The sequence below is a fragment of the Pholcus phalangioides genome, unplaced genomic scaffold (assembly GCF_987345545.1).
Source record: "Pholcus phalangioides strain wild (caught in Gottingen) unplaced genomic scaffold, Ppha-v1.0 ptg000008l_1, whole genome shotgun sequence".
Lineage (NCBI taxonomy): Eukaryota > Metazoa > Arthropoda > Arachnida > Araneae > Pholcidae > Pholcus > Pholcus phalangioides.
The window spans coordinates 63,271,431-63,287,494 of NW_028301601.1; the positions used below are offsets into that span (position 1 = coordinate 63,271,431).

General features: G+C 37.6%; 1 protein-coding gene across 1 annotated transcript in view; it reads right to left on the reverse strand.

Annotated features, from left to right (window-relative positions):
* Window positions 1-16,064, reverse strand: part of LOC149084740 (uncharacterized) — a 67,738-nt gene that overhangs the window by 28,870 nt on the left and 22,804 nt on the right. The window lies entirely within an intron of this gene.

A 16,064-nucleotide genomic window follows, 5' to 3' on the forward strand; every position in this document is an offset into this window, starting at 1 on the left:
TTTCGAGGGCAATACATCACATCCAAAAAATCAAACTGTTATAACAAAGAGGGGTTGAGGGGCTTTTATAGCGTGTATAACATCACTTCACACAACTGATGCAATGCAGCATATATTTTCCCGATGGATTTGCAGCAACGTGTATCACTGATCATATGAGAAATCATGTGATTCTTGCATGATGGAGGCAAGCCTGTTTTCACCATAGGAAATGGAATTATTTGAATACTGCATTTCTGTTCTAAGGGATGGATGAAAAAAAAAAGTCTCTGTGGTGTGAGACCTATTTTTGTCTCCCAAACCAAATTTTTTAATTCAACAAAGCCTTTTTTTGCTTTTTCAACTCGGATTTCCAAGAGCCGCCCCATCTGTTCCAACAGATTGGACACATTGCGCCCATTTTTCAAAGCTCCCTCTATCCGATGATCTTTCCTGTCTGGACTCTTTTTTATGGGCCATCTCTTGAGCATTTGCATGCGACTTAGTTGAAATTCCAGAACTTTGCCGCAAGAATTAGTGCCATTAATGTGTCAAGTGTTTGTTCCTCAAAGCTTCATAATCGATCACACATTTCAAAATCGGAAATGTTTAGGTGTGTTCTATCACCCCTATCAAAAGTTTGTGCTAAGAATTTTGAATCACCCTGTGTAGGACTAGAGAAGATTTGGGGAAAGGGGGGGGGAAGGATGGAAATTGAAATGATCCACTTCGAAACGCTTGGAAGTGATAATTCACAATGACTTTTCAACATGACATGAAAGCCATAAAACTACCACCGAGATCTCTTCCAGCACGGTTTCATGGTAGAATCTGGAATGATTTGTGAAACTATAAAGCCAACAAAAAGGACAAATAAAAGTTACAAAAATAAACCGACATATGTTGTAGTATTGTAAACGGCACTATATGGGTGCCGTTTTTAAATGGGAAGAACAAGGAATAAATGTGATAAAAAATTAACCGTTTGATCTTGCTGCTATGGGATCCTCATCGAACTAGCCCAGTGTTTCTCAAAGTGTGTGTTGTGGCTTCTATGGATATCGCCAACCTTTGTCAGGGGGCAGGACCCTTACCAGATGCAGGGCCCGTTGCGAAAATAATAGATGAGTCTTAATAATTTCGGGCCCTTTAGTTCCGATTTCATATATTCTAGATGAAAATGCCGATTTACGGAATTGACGAAAATTCAGAATTTCTGAAAGAAATTATCACCGTAAGTGAGCCTCCCCAAAACGCGTTGCAACCACACCTGTTGCATACCCCTAAGGGTGGCTCTGGTCAAGGCATCGCGACGAGCTGGAGATATTGATTTGTCTGCCTATTATATAATGCTTTGAAGTGGTTCTTTAACATAGGAAAATATCTGCCAAACTATTTTGAGAAGCCGAAGATGAACCATGAATTGGGCAAGGCAGAATAATTTGCTCAAAAGTTTGAGAACCAGTGGACTAGCCTTACGGGTTGCTCAACGAACAGAATAATAGTACATCTGAGGAAAATTTCCCATAAAAAATTCGAAGCTTCCATACCGCGGACGCCCTCAGACCGGAAACATTTGCTGGTTTTCTTACTTTTCAACTGGAATGAATTGATTTTCTGGTAATTTTATGGAGCAAAAAAAAAACCTAAAAAAATATGGGGTATATTCATTGGGCTTTGCTACCATGAGCATTATCAGACTGAAAAATCATAAAAATTTAGTTCATAAAAGAAAAGTAGCAAGGACAGTGACCAAATTATAGTCTCCCCCGCCATATTTTGCTTATTTAAAGATCCTATCATGATGAAGATTTGTTATTCCTCCACAATTATAGTACACAGATATATACGAAGAATTAGGGCACATGCAGGGAAAAGCATTTTATAACCCATCCCCAAAGATACTGTAATAACAGCAATCTCTCAGATAGGGTGGATTCATGCAAGTTCAAGGTTCCCGACCTTCGAAATATTTTCGTTTTTCTCACCATCACCACCAACAACAACAATTGAAAAAGAAAAAAAATCATCCCAAGCGACAAGTTAAACATAAATCTCTATGCCCTTGACAACACCCCATAGAAACAATTCCGCTTTTCTAAGCCCTTTCATTACAGATTATACCCCAAAAGGAAAGGTAACAATAACACACACAAAATAAACTCTTCTTTCCCCAAATGTCTACTGGTTCCACATTAAACTTCCTTTCAATACAATTATTATTATTATTATTCTAACAGAAAACTACCACTACATCATTATATTGGAAAGGAAGAGAAGAAAAAACAAGTAAAAATTCCGTTTCCTATGGAAAAAAAAGACGAGTGGAAAAAGAGATACATTCAATCAACGTTTGTTTGCCTTCCTACTAACGTCCGAGATGTCGCTGGTACCAGGCACTTGCTGGTGGAAACTATGCCAGGAATTCCCTTTTGGAAACAGACAAGGGAGGGAGATGAAAAAAAAAACAACCCAATTTACTACTACCACGGTCTGGTCTGGTCTATTAGGGGCGACAATTTCTGAGAAGGGGGGCGAAAATAATAATAAAGACGGATGCACCAGGGCAATGTGGATTGCATTTTTTTTTCTTCACTAAAATACAATCAGAATTATTTTTCACGCGCACGTGCTGCGCTGGTTGTTTTCAGGGAAATGCGACGTCGGTTATCTGGTGGCGGGGGGTTCTTTCGATGGTTGGGAAATAATACTCAAGACTTTTCCAGTAGCACCGGGGGGTTATTTTTATGAAGAGGGAAGGCGGCTGGTCAAAAAGAGAGATCTGAGCACCTGAAGCGGATTCTTGTTCATAAAATTGACTTATTTTAATGCTTGATGCATTTTCTTGACCAGGGTTTAGTTTTTCCTTGCAATTGATAATGTTTTTTTTGACAAGTGTGTCTACTTTTTTCCTGCAATTTGTTATTCATTTGTTATCTAAATCTGTGAAAGCCCAGTAGGCTCTAACTTTAATTAATAAATGCTATTTTTTTGACACGGGTCTTTTTTTCCTGCAACTAATAATGCTTTTTGTTGACAAGGGTCTATTTTTTTTCCTGCAACTAACTCATTTGTACCCGAAACTTCTTTTTTCCAGCAAAATCGAATTGTTTCATATACAGTCAATCCCGCTTATAACGTATTCCCGCTTAGTACGATTCATTTTCATGGTCTGAACTCTAACTCTATATATATATAATTCTTGTTAACATTTCCCGTTTAAAGCGTTTTCCCGCTTACAACGTTTTTTCATGATGGTGTTTTGGAAAACGTCATAAGCGGAATAGACTGTACTTGCCGTATGAAGCGGGGTGTGTCCGATCCCTCAATATACTGTATTTATGTCAAGAATATGACAATTTTTCATTTTTTTTAATTCCATATATTCTACATGGAAATCTGGAAGGGATCGTAAACGACTCGTTGGGCATAAATGGGACTTTTTTTTTTTTGAAAAGGGTCTACATTTTTCCCTACTAAAGCAAAATGGAATTCGTATTGGGAACATGAATGTTTCTGCCCAGTTCATGTGGAATAGGCTCTAAAAAATTGGTCTCAGTTTAATAGATCCACGACCCCCATGAAAGAAAGGCTGGCGAGGCTCTAACTCGGGGGGACTCAAGAATCAACATTTTTTATTTAACTTTAAATCCTATAAATTTTTGTGTGAGTTTTTGTCTGATTTTACTTTAAAAATCAATTCGGGGGTTTTTTTTTTTGAAAGTTTTTGCCGGAGGTCCGTCAAAAATCTTGACGTAAGATTATTTCTCTAGGATGTGGGGGCCCCCTGAAGTCCAGACAACACCCGGGCTCTGTCCCTTGAGGGATATAAGTCCTTTACCCTATTGGGTTGGGTGGGGGCCCCCTAGCACCGAGGTGTGTCAATTCCAGAAAGTTTAGGTCATGTGAAATATTTTGACCTGCCACTTCTCTTTCTTTCCCCCGGGCACTCGGGCCACCACTTAGGACCCATTTGGTTTTCCGACTAGGTGGCCCATCCGATGATAGTCAGGTAAGCCAGTCCGACCCTTAACCTGAAATATAACCCGTTCGCTTATCATTTGGTGGCTTCAAACAGAACGGTATAGTAAAAAAAAATATCCATTACTGATTATTATAAGAGTTAGGTAACAGAAGTCTCTCCGTACACCGGCTTCTAGACTGAAACTAGAGCAAGAAACACGAAGATTTCATTTCTACCGGTCAATAACGGGCTCTTACGAAACCGGTTGCATAAACAGACAGGTTGGGTTAGCATCTGTCTTTTGTTGTTGAATTACCGGCTTCTTGAGTTTAGGGGTAAAAAGAAAGACTACCAATAGAGTCGTCGTTATCCAGCCACACCTTCTCCCTCGATTAACCTACCGCAAACCTGTGAAAAAAACATTATTGCAATACCAATGGCAATCATAAAATAATGACGGGGTGCGCACAGTATTTTCGTTCCTCGCAATCCTCGGTATTTTATTCTAATGGAGAAAATGCTGTTGCTACAGACTATCATTAATACCAATGAGAATACACGAATCGAGATCAAGTTCTTGACCTCATATCAATATGCAAATGCACTGTCGAAATGGAATCGGGTTCATTTAGAACAGATCAATGGCGCTCTTTCATGCTAATATATCGTATAGGTCTTTTCTTTAAATCGCATTTCAATGTGTCGGTACACACTACTCGTGCTCGTCGGTGAGCTCGTTTGACTTTTGCTGGTGCTCGTTTAGTCAGGGGACGTGAATCGGCACCTACCAGAAATAGAAGCCCTCCGCACGCTGCTTGTGACGTCAGTAAGTTGTCCATTTTCCCTAAGAATATTCAGGGGGGAAAAAAATTCCCTGCTCATGCCAGGATCATCGTTGTGCGAAAAAGAAATGACCGGGCTCAGAATTGGCGATTTCTATGCGCCACATCCAATCACCGTGCGGTATTTGTGAGCCAACCAGGAAGATTTTACGCCAAAATAAGAAGAAACGAAATAGGATGCTGTGTTTCAAAATGTGGCAAACTTGCTAGGTAGTCTGAATGACGTTTATGGCAACCCGTGCGGAGGCCTATCTCTAGGAGATGTTGCTTGAATGCACCAAAGGAACCACTGAACCAGATATGTAGGGTGGACGAGAACAGGCCCATATATATATATATATATACCCATATACACACTTCAAAAACTAATAGCAAATCAACCAACTGACATAAAAATGTTTGTGTTGCATTATAAGTATGTTGAGTGTTTCGTTTTGCAGCGCCTGTGAGTAGCATTTGTAAAACAAAAAGTTTTTTAAATTTATCAACATAAAAAAAAAATCTAGGTCACGATAAGTATTTCAGTGCAAACTGCACCTTTTTTCATGCCAATTGGTTGATTTACCATTAATTTTCGAAATGTGTACAGGACTTCTCGTCCACCTTGAACATTATGTGAAAGCGAGAGCCGCATTTAATAACAAGTATTCTACTACACTGGCTATTAAAGACTACTACTAAAACCGGACATGCACCTCGTACACATTCCTCTACGGAATTTCTAACGAATGTATTTGGGGCCCTAACGTATTTATGTTGTCAAGTTACGCTTGTTTCGTGTTCGTGCTGCCATCTGGCTTCCATCTTTTAAGCCATCTTGAGTAAAGATGGAAATGATTGAATTTTTCATGCTTTGTCAGTATCGGGTTGTAGGTATGCTTGCTCTCTGCGGAAATACTTTTTCAAATGAGAGACCGGCTCCCGTTCGCGCCTCGATGCCGGAAAACCGCAGAAAACCGGCTTTAGCAGACCACCAGTGTGCCGTCAACGGGGTTTGAACTTGAGGACGAGAGTCCAGCACAATGCCCACCCTATTAAAGACAATTAAAGAACTCTTTAATTTCCGGGTTTTTACACAAGCAGTTGTAGGCATCATTCAAATTTCGGATGTATATCTGAAATTAAAAAAAAATTCGGGTGGACTGTGTCTGAGACACGGCCGCAAGTTTTGACGTGAATACGCAATTTGTGCCCCGAATTGTGTGGCAGGTACCGACAATGAAATTATGTCGTCATTATCATCGGCTTTGTTTTTGGAATAGCTAACAAACGATACCAATGCCATCTGTTTCAGCTGGAACTGCTCAAGATATATCGGGAAACGATTTGTTACAAAATCAGGGCAGCGGGTCTGGTGCCTACGCGGGAAGAGATATTGAAACCTGACTAATATCACTGAATGCACCTTTGCGATGTGCATCTGAAGATACCATTGCTTTCGATAGAAACTGAAAGTTCGGTTACGTCACATGTCGCGCGCTGGATACGTATGAAGCTCGCAATGCCAGCATCCGGCCCGACAGTTAGCGAACGTCTTCACTACTTCCGTTTCCGCGAGGTACCTTGCAAAAAGAAAATTTGATATCCAACAGTAGATTGAAGAAATGATTTTGGTATATCGATAAATTCCCCTCTAAAATGCAGTAAATGTCCGTTATAACGACAGTTCACAGCCACACGAGTAAAAGTGCCGTTATAACGGACTTATTAACTGACAGCGAATTTCCATTTTTTGCAATGTCAAGTTATAAAACAGCTGAAAATTGTCTGTTTTATCCGCATTAGAACGTCTTTTAGATCGTTTCGTTCTAATTAATTTTCTGTGCGTAAATCAATGAAGCTAGGGAGACGTGGTTGGTGCACGGATATAGGCAATCTTAGCGCGCCGGCCTGAAATTTGTTTTCCTGCCCCGCAGATGCTGGTAGTTGCCGGCAGACCACCGATGAATGAGGAAGTGTAAGTGAGCGCCATCGTATTTTCATTTTTGACAAAATGGCAGGAAACACTTGAACAACGCTATAATGTAGGCCTACTATATTTTGCTTGAAGCTTGGTGGAAGCGATCCGCAAGATTCAAAAGACTTTTGGAGATGAAGAAGTGGGCACCCTAACTCCATTTATAGCAGAAAGCCTCTGCACGAAGCTTGTGACGTCACTGAAGAGGTCCATTTCACTGGGTCATTGGGTATACTGCAAAAAAAGGTAAACATATCGCATGCTCGACCTGCTATATCCAATGGCTACAGGTGAAATCGACTTCTTCAGTGACGTTAAAGCTTCGCGCGGAGGCCTTCTGCTACAGATGGTGTTGGCAGCCACGCCGATAAAGGAGTGGTAAAACCGTTTTTTTAAAAGATCTTTTATAAAAGTTTTATAGCGTAATCTAATGATCCAGTAGTGTTTTGAAGAAAAAAAGGTTCAGATGCAGAAAGAAGTGCCGCAAAAATAATTTTTATAGGCCAACTCTAAGAGTGCCTTGAAATATTATGGTCCCAAAAATACAAGCGCGCAAAAAAAATAACTTAGACACAATAAAAAGTAGATAAATAAATAAAATCAATAAAAATAGCTGTGAAAATAATTTTTATTCTTCAAATGAGTATTTAAAGAAATTATAATTCACCGCATGAAATCTAATACATTCTAAAAACCAGGGTTGTTTGGTTTAAACCTTGGTTTTTTTAAAAAAACCACTTTGGTTTTTTTCAAAAAATCAGATAAAAGTGGCCTAAATATCATTTTTTCCCCTGAAAAATATCATATTTGTTCATTATTAGCCAAAATGTTTCATTTTTACCTCATTTTATATCCTTGGGGTACATTCTGACGGTATATCTTTAAATGACATAAGATTTTATAAGTGGTTTTTTTCAAAAAGTCTCATAAAAGTGGCCAGAATATATATATATTTTTCATATGAAGTATCTTAGTCATTTAAAGTTATATATAAAAGCCAAAACTTCTCATTCTTACAACATTTTCTAACCTTTGGCTACATTCTGATGCTCTATCTTTAGCAAATTCATGAATAAGGATTGCATCACACATCTAAATGTAGTGGTGTATTACATATCTCACAGGGTTTCTTTTTCCTTTCACAAAGAAGCAGCTACAGTAGTGACACCATCATGCTAGGGGCAGGTCCTATAATCCAATGAAGACACCAGCTGTCCTTAAAGGACAAAGACTAGTGTACTAGTTGTTACATTACCTCACATACATTTTCATTCCCATAAGAAGTAGCACATCTCCTACTGTATATCTCCCAGTCTTAATATTCAATAGTTGTTTTTTTATACTTTTACACACACACTGTTAAGCCCAGTTAATCAAGGTTCTACTGTATAGTAGTAACAGATTTATAAAAAATAATCAGCTATATACAGGGTGATTATAATTTAAGTTTTGATTCCAAAACTATACAATAAGTACTGATCGGAATGACCTGAAAATTTGCATGGATACTCCTGAAGCAATGGATGTTTCTTTCGCTAAAGAAAAAAGTGCAAAATGTGCAAGTAGATGATGCTGTACTTGGCCAGCAGTATAATCTATTTTGTGCAACCACATCATTTCGGCACTTCCACAGCATCAGTGTGTGGATAGAACTTCTATCAAGATACACATTGCAATACCAGCAAAGCAGCTGCTGAAGACCCATTTTGACAGGATGCACCTTAACCCTTGCAACTACTGGCTGTGGGGGTACCTCAAAATGTTATAAACAGTGGTCAGATTGCAAACTTTGATGAATTGTAATCTCCAGCACATTCCATATATGTTAGAAGTTCCTCATTCCTCAGGAATATGAACGGGGGAAAGGGGGCGCGTTTGGTTTAATAAAGCTGAATTGCAAGCACATCCACATTATGACCATGGCATACTTCGATTCTGTTGTTGAACAAGAATTTTTGTGCTTTCAACCTCATAGCCAGAACACGTGGTGGACAACATATTTAACATTTCTTAAGTAAGTTGTAGTTATTTGTTCAATTACTTCGTTTTTTGTGATGTTTCCATGAATTATGAAATGTTATAATTAAGGTATCATTCTGCCGTGACTGTCTATCGTTTCCATTCTGCGGGCAAATTTCCCACATGTTGGATGATGTCATTAATTTTACATTTTTAAGTATTTTTACCCCTTTATCAAATAAAATTGCATTTTTTCAGGAATATTCATGTCAATTTTCAAGTCATTCTGACAATCGCTCTTTTTTAGTGTTTTGAAATCAGAACCTTAGTTATAATCACCCTGTATATCGTAAATCATCGTTAATTAATCTGCATTATTTATGCATCATTAAATGCATTATATTCACCTAATTTTTATTACTTTTTGCAAAATAGCTTCGTAATTAAGTATACTGAAAGTAACTGGAGAAAAACCTTTATATATTATATGATTAATTAGGATGGGAATAGTGTTAATTACATTAATAAACATTTTATTTTTGTTAATTATTGGAAGTTTGAATGATTTTTTAGAAATTTCATTGTTTTTAATGTTAATACTATTTAAAACCAAAAAAACCGGTTTAAACCAAAAAAACCTGGTTTAAACCAAAAAAACCCGGTTTTTTGGTTTTTTTCAAAAAAACCGGTTTTTTTACCAACCCTGCTAAAAACTAATTCAAGTACCCGAAGAAGTACCATAAAATAATTCTCTTAGGCCGGGATTACATTATAAAAGTTTTATAAGCTTATCGGTTGCATTTGCTCGAATGTAACCTATCAGATTTATTGTGGTTGGATTTTTTAAATTTAATAAGAGGGATTTTATCAAACTTTTGTAGTGTAATACCGGCCTAACTCCATGGTAGGATGCGCGCCTTGAAAACAACCAAGATACACAGAAAATTAACGAAGGCTGGGATTACATTGTAAAAGTTTGATAAAAGATCTTTTTCAAAACTTGAATAAGTGTATCGGATACATTCGAGCGAATGTTACATGGAGGCTAATTGGTTGGTTTTTTTTTCTTCAAGTTTTGTAAAAGATCTTTTATCGAGCTTTTATCCCGGCCTAAGAAACAAATTTCAAAGATCGGTATTAAACTCTAAAAATACTTTGTAAAAATATTTGGTAAAACTTCAACCAATAAGCTTATCGGTTATATTTGCTCGAATGTAATAGATAAGCTTATTGATTGGATTTTTTTCAAGTTTTGAAAAAGATCTTTTATTTAACTTTTATATTGTAATCTCGGCCTTACACTCCAAGGGTGGCTTGAAAAATAATTTAGATACAACAGAAAGAAAAGCCATAAAAATAATTCCAATGTAGTAGTCTGAATACTACCAGAGAGTATTTTGAAAATAATCCAAACACACCGAAAAGTACAGTAAAAATAATTTTCATACCATAAGTACGCGAAAGAAAAATCATGATTCGCTGGAAAAATTGCCCTAAAAATTAATTCTGATGTTCCAAACATAACCCTTTCCTCCTATATGATGGTACCATAGACTTAAGATATAAATAGACCGCGCACGCTATTCATAAAACTTGTCGAACGTGAAGAAAAGATGAGCAGTATTGTCGGGGAAAGAACAGGTTCTGCGCTATTACATTTGGCGCGTTTTCGCAGAAGCTAGGATGTTGCTGTAACGAAATTTGACTCAATTCGATCAAGTTGATGAAAACTTTCCTTCATTTTTTCAATGAATTTCACTCATTTTTATGTGAAATATTTAGGGAGTATCAGATTTGAAAAAATAAATTCTATAAAATAAACAAATATTGGAAAACGGAACAACGTATATGTTGTAAAGCCTAATTCATTTATATTTTTAAATATTCTCTTCATTCACTTTGTCGCTTTTAATTTCGAAAATTTATTTATACTAGGGGTTATTAAAACAAAAATATATCTTTCCAGAACATTACAATTACTCTATATACTCATAATTAATGTATAATTAATTATAATGCATCATATTATGTTATGTAATGTAACACATTCACACTCATACCATATTCAGTCATGAAATAATATTCAAACAATAAGAAAAAGTTTCATTTCTAACATTCCTGAAAAACCTTTTATAACCTCATCACACAAAACTGTAAACACTTACATAATATTTCAGGATTAAAATAGATTTTACTCAAGAAAATTACAGAATCTCATCATCAATTTCTCTAAATTATAAGAATTAAAATTCCATGTAGAGTATATATGTAATAATTTAAAGTGTGTATATATATATATATATATATATAATATTTTAGGATATAATATTTCATATATATAATATAATATTTACACATGTCACATATATATACATATGTGACATATGTAATCTCTCCGCTCCAAAAGTATGCATATGTTAATCTTAATTTAAGGTATTAAATCGTTTTTAGAATGATTCTTTTTCAAGATAACATCTGAGGTACACAATATATGACTTCAGGTCTTAGTACAGATATTGACTCAAAAAATCAATTGAATAATTAATTTTCTTGTTTGAAGCGGCAATTTCACATACAACAAACATAAATTAATGAATAAAAAAATTTATTTTCTGTAATAGTTTTATCTCAGGTGTGAAGAGGGGTAAAAATACTATTATTTTTAGAGGTTGTTATGCACTTTTATGCAAAACTGCAATTGTCTAGAGTGGGGGGGGGGGGGGGAGTTTTCCTCACATTCTATTTAAATAGAATATTTTTCATAAATTTCTCCTCCTGAAAAGCATATTTTCTTCCAAGTTGAGCAAAAGTCGAATGAACTCACTAGCTCGCCAAATCTCGCCAAATCTTGCGGAGACGTATATTTCAGTTAAAACTTCATAAAACTCACAATTTCAATCATTTATTGCCAAAAATTCTATTAAAACATTTAATAATGATTCATGACATTTGAATTTTACCAAAACTTGGAACTTTAATTGAATTAAATCCAAAATGGAGTCGTTAAAAACTGAGATTACGTCAGAAATCCATTGCATCGTCAATTTAATATTCCAATTTTTAATTTATAAGAAGGGGAATAAGCAAAAAAAGTATTCCCTTGTGAAAGGATACTGGTCGCCCTTTCCTAAACCGCTCAGAACATCCGAAAGCTGCGCAAGTGTTGGCCATTCTAATCAAAAATAAGACAGCGCGTGTAGATCGTCATACGAGTAGCCATAAGGAAAGCATTGCCAGCGAGATTCCCTGACCAGCCTTTCGACCGGAGTCACGTGACTCAAGATCTTTGCTTCACATTGTAACCCCTCGCGCGCACTCTATAGTATTATTACTCTGTGGGTGGTACCATACGCATCTTGCCAAACGCATCTAGATGCATGATTTACGCATCAAAATTAAATTTTACTCCTCCAAATTTCATTTAGGAGCGAATATTCTCCTTCAAATTTTAGGTATTTTGTTTAAATAGTTATTTCCCTGTCTTCCATTAAAAAAATACCGGTTTTTTTTTACAAAACTCTCCTTAGAATTTTGGACAGGGAGTGAAATTACCCTTCAAAAATTATTCTTTCGGATAACATTGGGTGGTACATATTACGAAAAAATAATTCACATACAATGAAAAAGCTACCGTAAAAATCAATTTTCAGTACATACTCCAAAGACAACCAAGGACACACCAAAAATGTCAGGAAAAATAATTTTTATCCTGCAAGTGTGTGCCTTAAAAAAAATTAGGATTCACCAAAAAAACTAATCAGAGGACTCCTTGAAAATAAAATAAATTCATTCATCAGTCGTTTCTCTGGAAAATGGAAAAATCAAGTATCTACAACAGTTGTCTTCAACCTTCCTCGAGTCGCGAGCGCGCACACACTACCCATACTTACCATCAAACAAGGAGCACCCCCTAACGGTACGGGTGTCTAGTGCGGGCCACTTAAATAAGCGGCAGCCACGTGAGCGATCTGCGAATATGTCGCGGATCACTTAAATCATGTAGAACTGTGCGGCGGGGGGGGGGGGGGGAAAGGGCGCTTAAGTGATCTGTGAATGTGCTGCAGGCTGATAAAGTGATCTGGAACTGTGTTGTGGGCCACTTAAGTGATCTGTGAATGTGCTACGGGTCGCTTGAGTGATTTGCAAATGTGCTGCTGGTTGCTGAGGTGATGTCTAAATATGCCGCGGGCCACTTATGCAATTTGGAACTGTATCACTGGACTGGTCACTTAAATTATCTGTAAATGTGCCGCTTAATTTCACAAAATTAGGATTTGCGGTCACGGGCCACATCATATTAGTCCGAGGACCACATTAGGCCCGCAGATCACGAGTTGAGCATGTAGGCCTCATGGCAACGTTTACATACGTATGCTTGAATTCTTGAATGCAATTTTTACAGGGTATTTAATTGAAGAGTTGATCAAGTGCTCGCGAGCACGAAATTTGGCATGAGAATTGAGCACTCTTGATGCTTCAGGGAGCACCGCGGTGCTCGCGTGAGCAAAGGGTTGAAGATTCCTGATCTACAAAAAGCCTCACGAGCCACTAACCCCACATCTAAAACGAGCTCAGCAAATTATATGAGTGCAAACCCGAGTCTGCGAAGGGGCAGAGCACTCTTCTTCAACGTTATTTCACCGGTGAAAATAGTTGAACAATTTCGGGGATCGGGGCGGAAGTGACGGAAATAATTAACGGACCGGCAAAAAATAAATATGCCTAATAATTTGCGGACCCCGGCTGAAGATAAATAGATAGGAATAATTTGCAGACTGGCATGAAATAAATAGGAAAAATGATCCGCGGACCAGCAAAAGATAAATAAATAGGAGGAATAATTTTTGCAGACTGGCAAAAACTAAATACGGAAAATACTTTGCAGACTGGAAAAAAATTAAACACGAACAATAATTTGCGGACTGTCATGAAATAAGTAAATAGGAAAAATGATTTGGGACCAGCAAATTATATGAATAAATGGAATGAAAAATAATTTGCAGTTTTTTATATTTTTCAAACATGCAATTATGAAGCGGCTACTTAGATTAGGCGAAATGCTTTGCGGACAGGCATAAAGTTCTCACAGACCAGCGGTACTCAACCTGCGCGGGCTTCGCGTGCCATTTTCAGAGGCTCCACGGCTGCTCCAGGACCATAAAATAAATCAATAAATTTTGAAAACAAATGAAAAAAAATAGGCCTGTGCGACTCCGCCATAGAAATTACAGACTGAGAAGGGCTCCGCGAGTCAAAAGAAAAGATCGAGAACCGCTTTGCTCTAGAAATAGGCATACCATTCAAGATCTATGCAAACAAAAATCATCGAACGATTCTCGGAATGTGAAATCACTAAACAGCTTTGCTTTGCGATACATATATTTTTTTCCGCTGATAAAATAATTGCTGTTGAGATATGTTATACAGCAATAAATATAGCCTCGTTTGAAAAAAAAAAAAGAAGATAAAATAACAAGTGCCGCTATCATCATCATTTTTTGTGCAATGGAACTGGCACACACACACACACACACACACACACACACACACACACACGTAACAGGAAGATAACGGATTTCAAATATTACATCGGCGGCGGGATACCATAACTTTTGTTCTTCTCTTCCTTCAGTTTTGTGTTATCGGTGAATAAACTTAAGCATACAAATAAATACACACACGCAATGATATCCAAGGTCAGCATCGGTGCGTGAAAACTTTGAGAAACACATAGCAAAAAAAAAAAAAAAAAAAAGGGCACCCAATAGCACAAATAACTCATGTACATGCGGGCACAAAACCGCAGAATTGGTGTGTTATTATCATTTTATATATTATGAAAAAAAAAAGACTTTCCAATTTCCAGAGAAAAATGTATACGTATACACATGGTCGGCTGGTTCGCGACAAAAATACATTGAAAAAGAGAAAACATTTCTTTACCGAACCTTGAAAAAAGAATTCTTTTTGTTTCTATACGTGTACGAGTGAGGGGGAAAAAAAAAGGAAGCCAAATCACACATGGATATTTCTTCCATCGCCATTTAATGCATGTCCGAAGGATAAAATAATAAATAATAATCGCCGAAGAGTCCTTGCTTGAAGTGGCGATTAAAATATCACATTCCTAACACCCTTATAACATTTCCAATATAACACAACATTCCGATTTTCTTCCGTATTTTTGCCCTTCTAACTTTCTTTTATTTCATGCATGCTCAACCAATGACCCGCGGACCAAATGGGGTTCCTCCTGGGGGGGGGGGGGGTGTCATCTGATATGGCCCTCGACCACAAGTATAAATTTGTAAATATGAAACTAAGCGCCGTATTTCCAGATTACCTGAGTAAACAGCGGTGCAGTTCCACATCACTTAAGTGGCCCCCCCAAGCACATTTCCAGATCACGTAACCCTAACCCTTACAGTGGCGATCCCGAGACATCTCGTCAAATTTATCTGCTTTATTTTCGGTCACCCCCCCCCCCCCCCCGAAACATCTCGAGTTCTTAACACGCTTTTATTTCCAATGTGGCGGGAAAATTTTAAAAACCGCTTTAAGGGCTAAGTGCCAAGCGGTGCAGTTCCACATCTCATAAGCGACCTGTGGCACATTCCCAGATCGCTTGAGTGACCCGTGCCACAGTTTCAGATTACTAAAGTGTCCGATGGCACACTTTCAAGATCACTTCAGCGACGCGCAGCATATTTACAGATCTCTTGATTGACCCGAGGCACAGTTTTACATAACTTGAGTGACTCGCGACGCAGTTCCAGATCGCTTACGCGACTCGTGGCACATTTACAGAGCGCTTATGTGACCCACGTCACAGTTCCAGGTCACGTAAGTGATTCGCAGCACAGTTCCAGATTACTTGAGAGAGTTGCCCGCGTCATATTTACATATCACTTGAGTGACCTGCGGCACAGTTCCAGAACGCTTCAGTGACCCGCGTCATATTTATAAATCACTCAAGCGGCCCGCGACACGTTTTGGAATCAATGAAGTGGCTCGCACTCTCCTAATAGTTGATCTTTCACCCTTGTTTGATATCTATAGCTTTTTTGGTTCACCTGAATATTTAAAAAGGCACCTCTTGCATTTATTAGGATTGTTTTTAAGGCAATTATTTTCGGGTGAATCAGAATTTTTCTGAGTATCCAAACTACAGGGTGCCCGAGAAAGATCTTCATTATTCTAAACATTAATAACAAAAATACGAAAAGGTGAAATGAAATGCAGTTTGCGGCAAAACAATGAAGAAATATAGCAGTTTTTTTAGTATCAATCGCCTGAGGTAGACGGCACTAGTTGCTCTGCAGTTGTAATAAGGAACGAAAATGTCGACCGCGCGCGCGCGCAG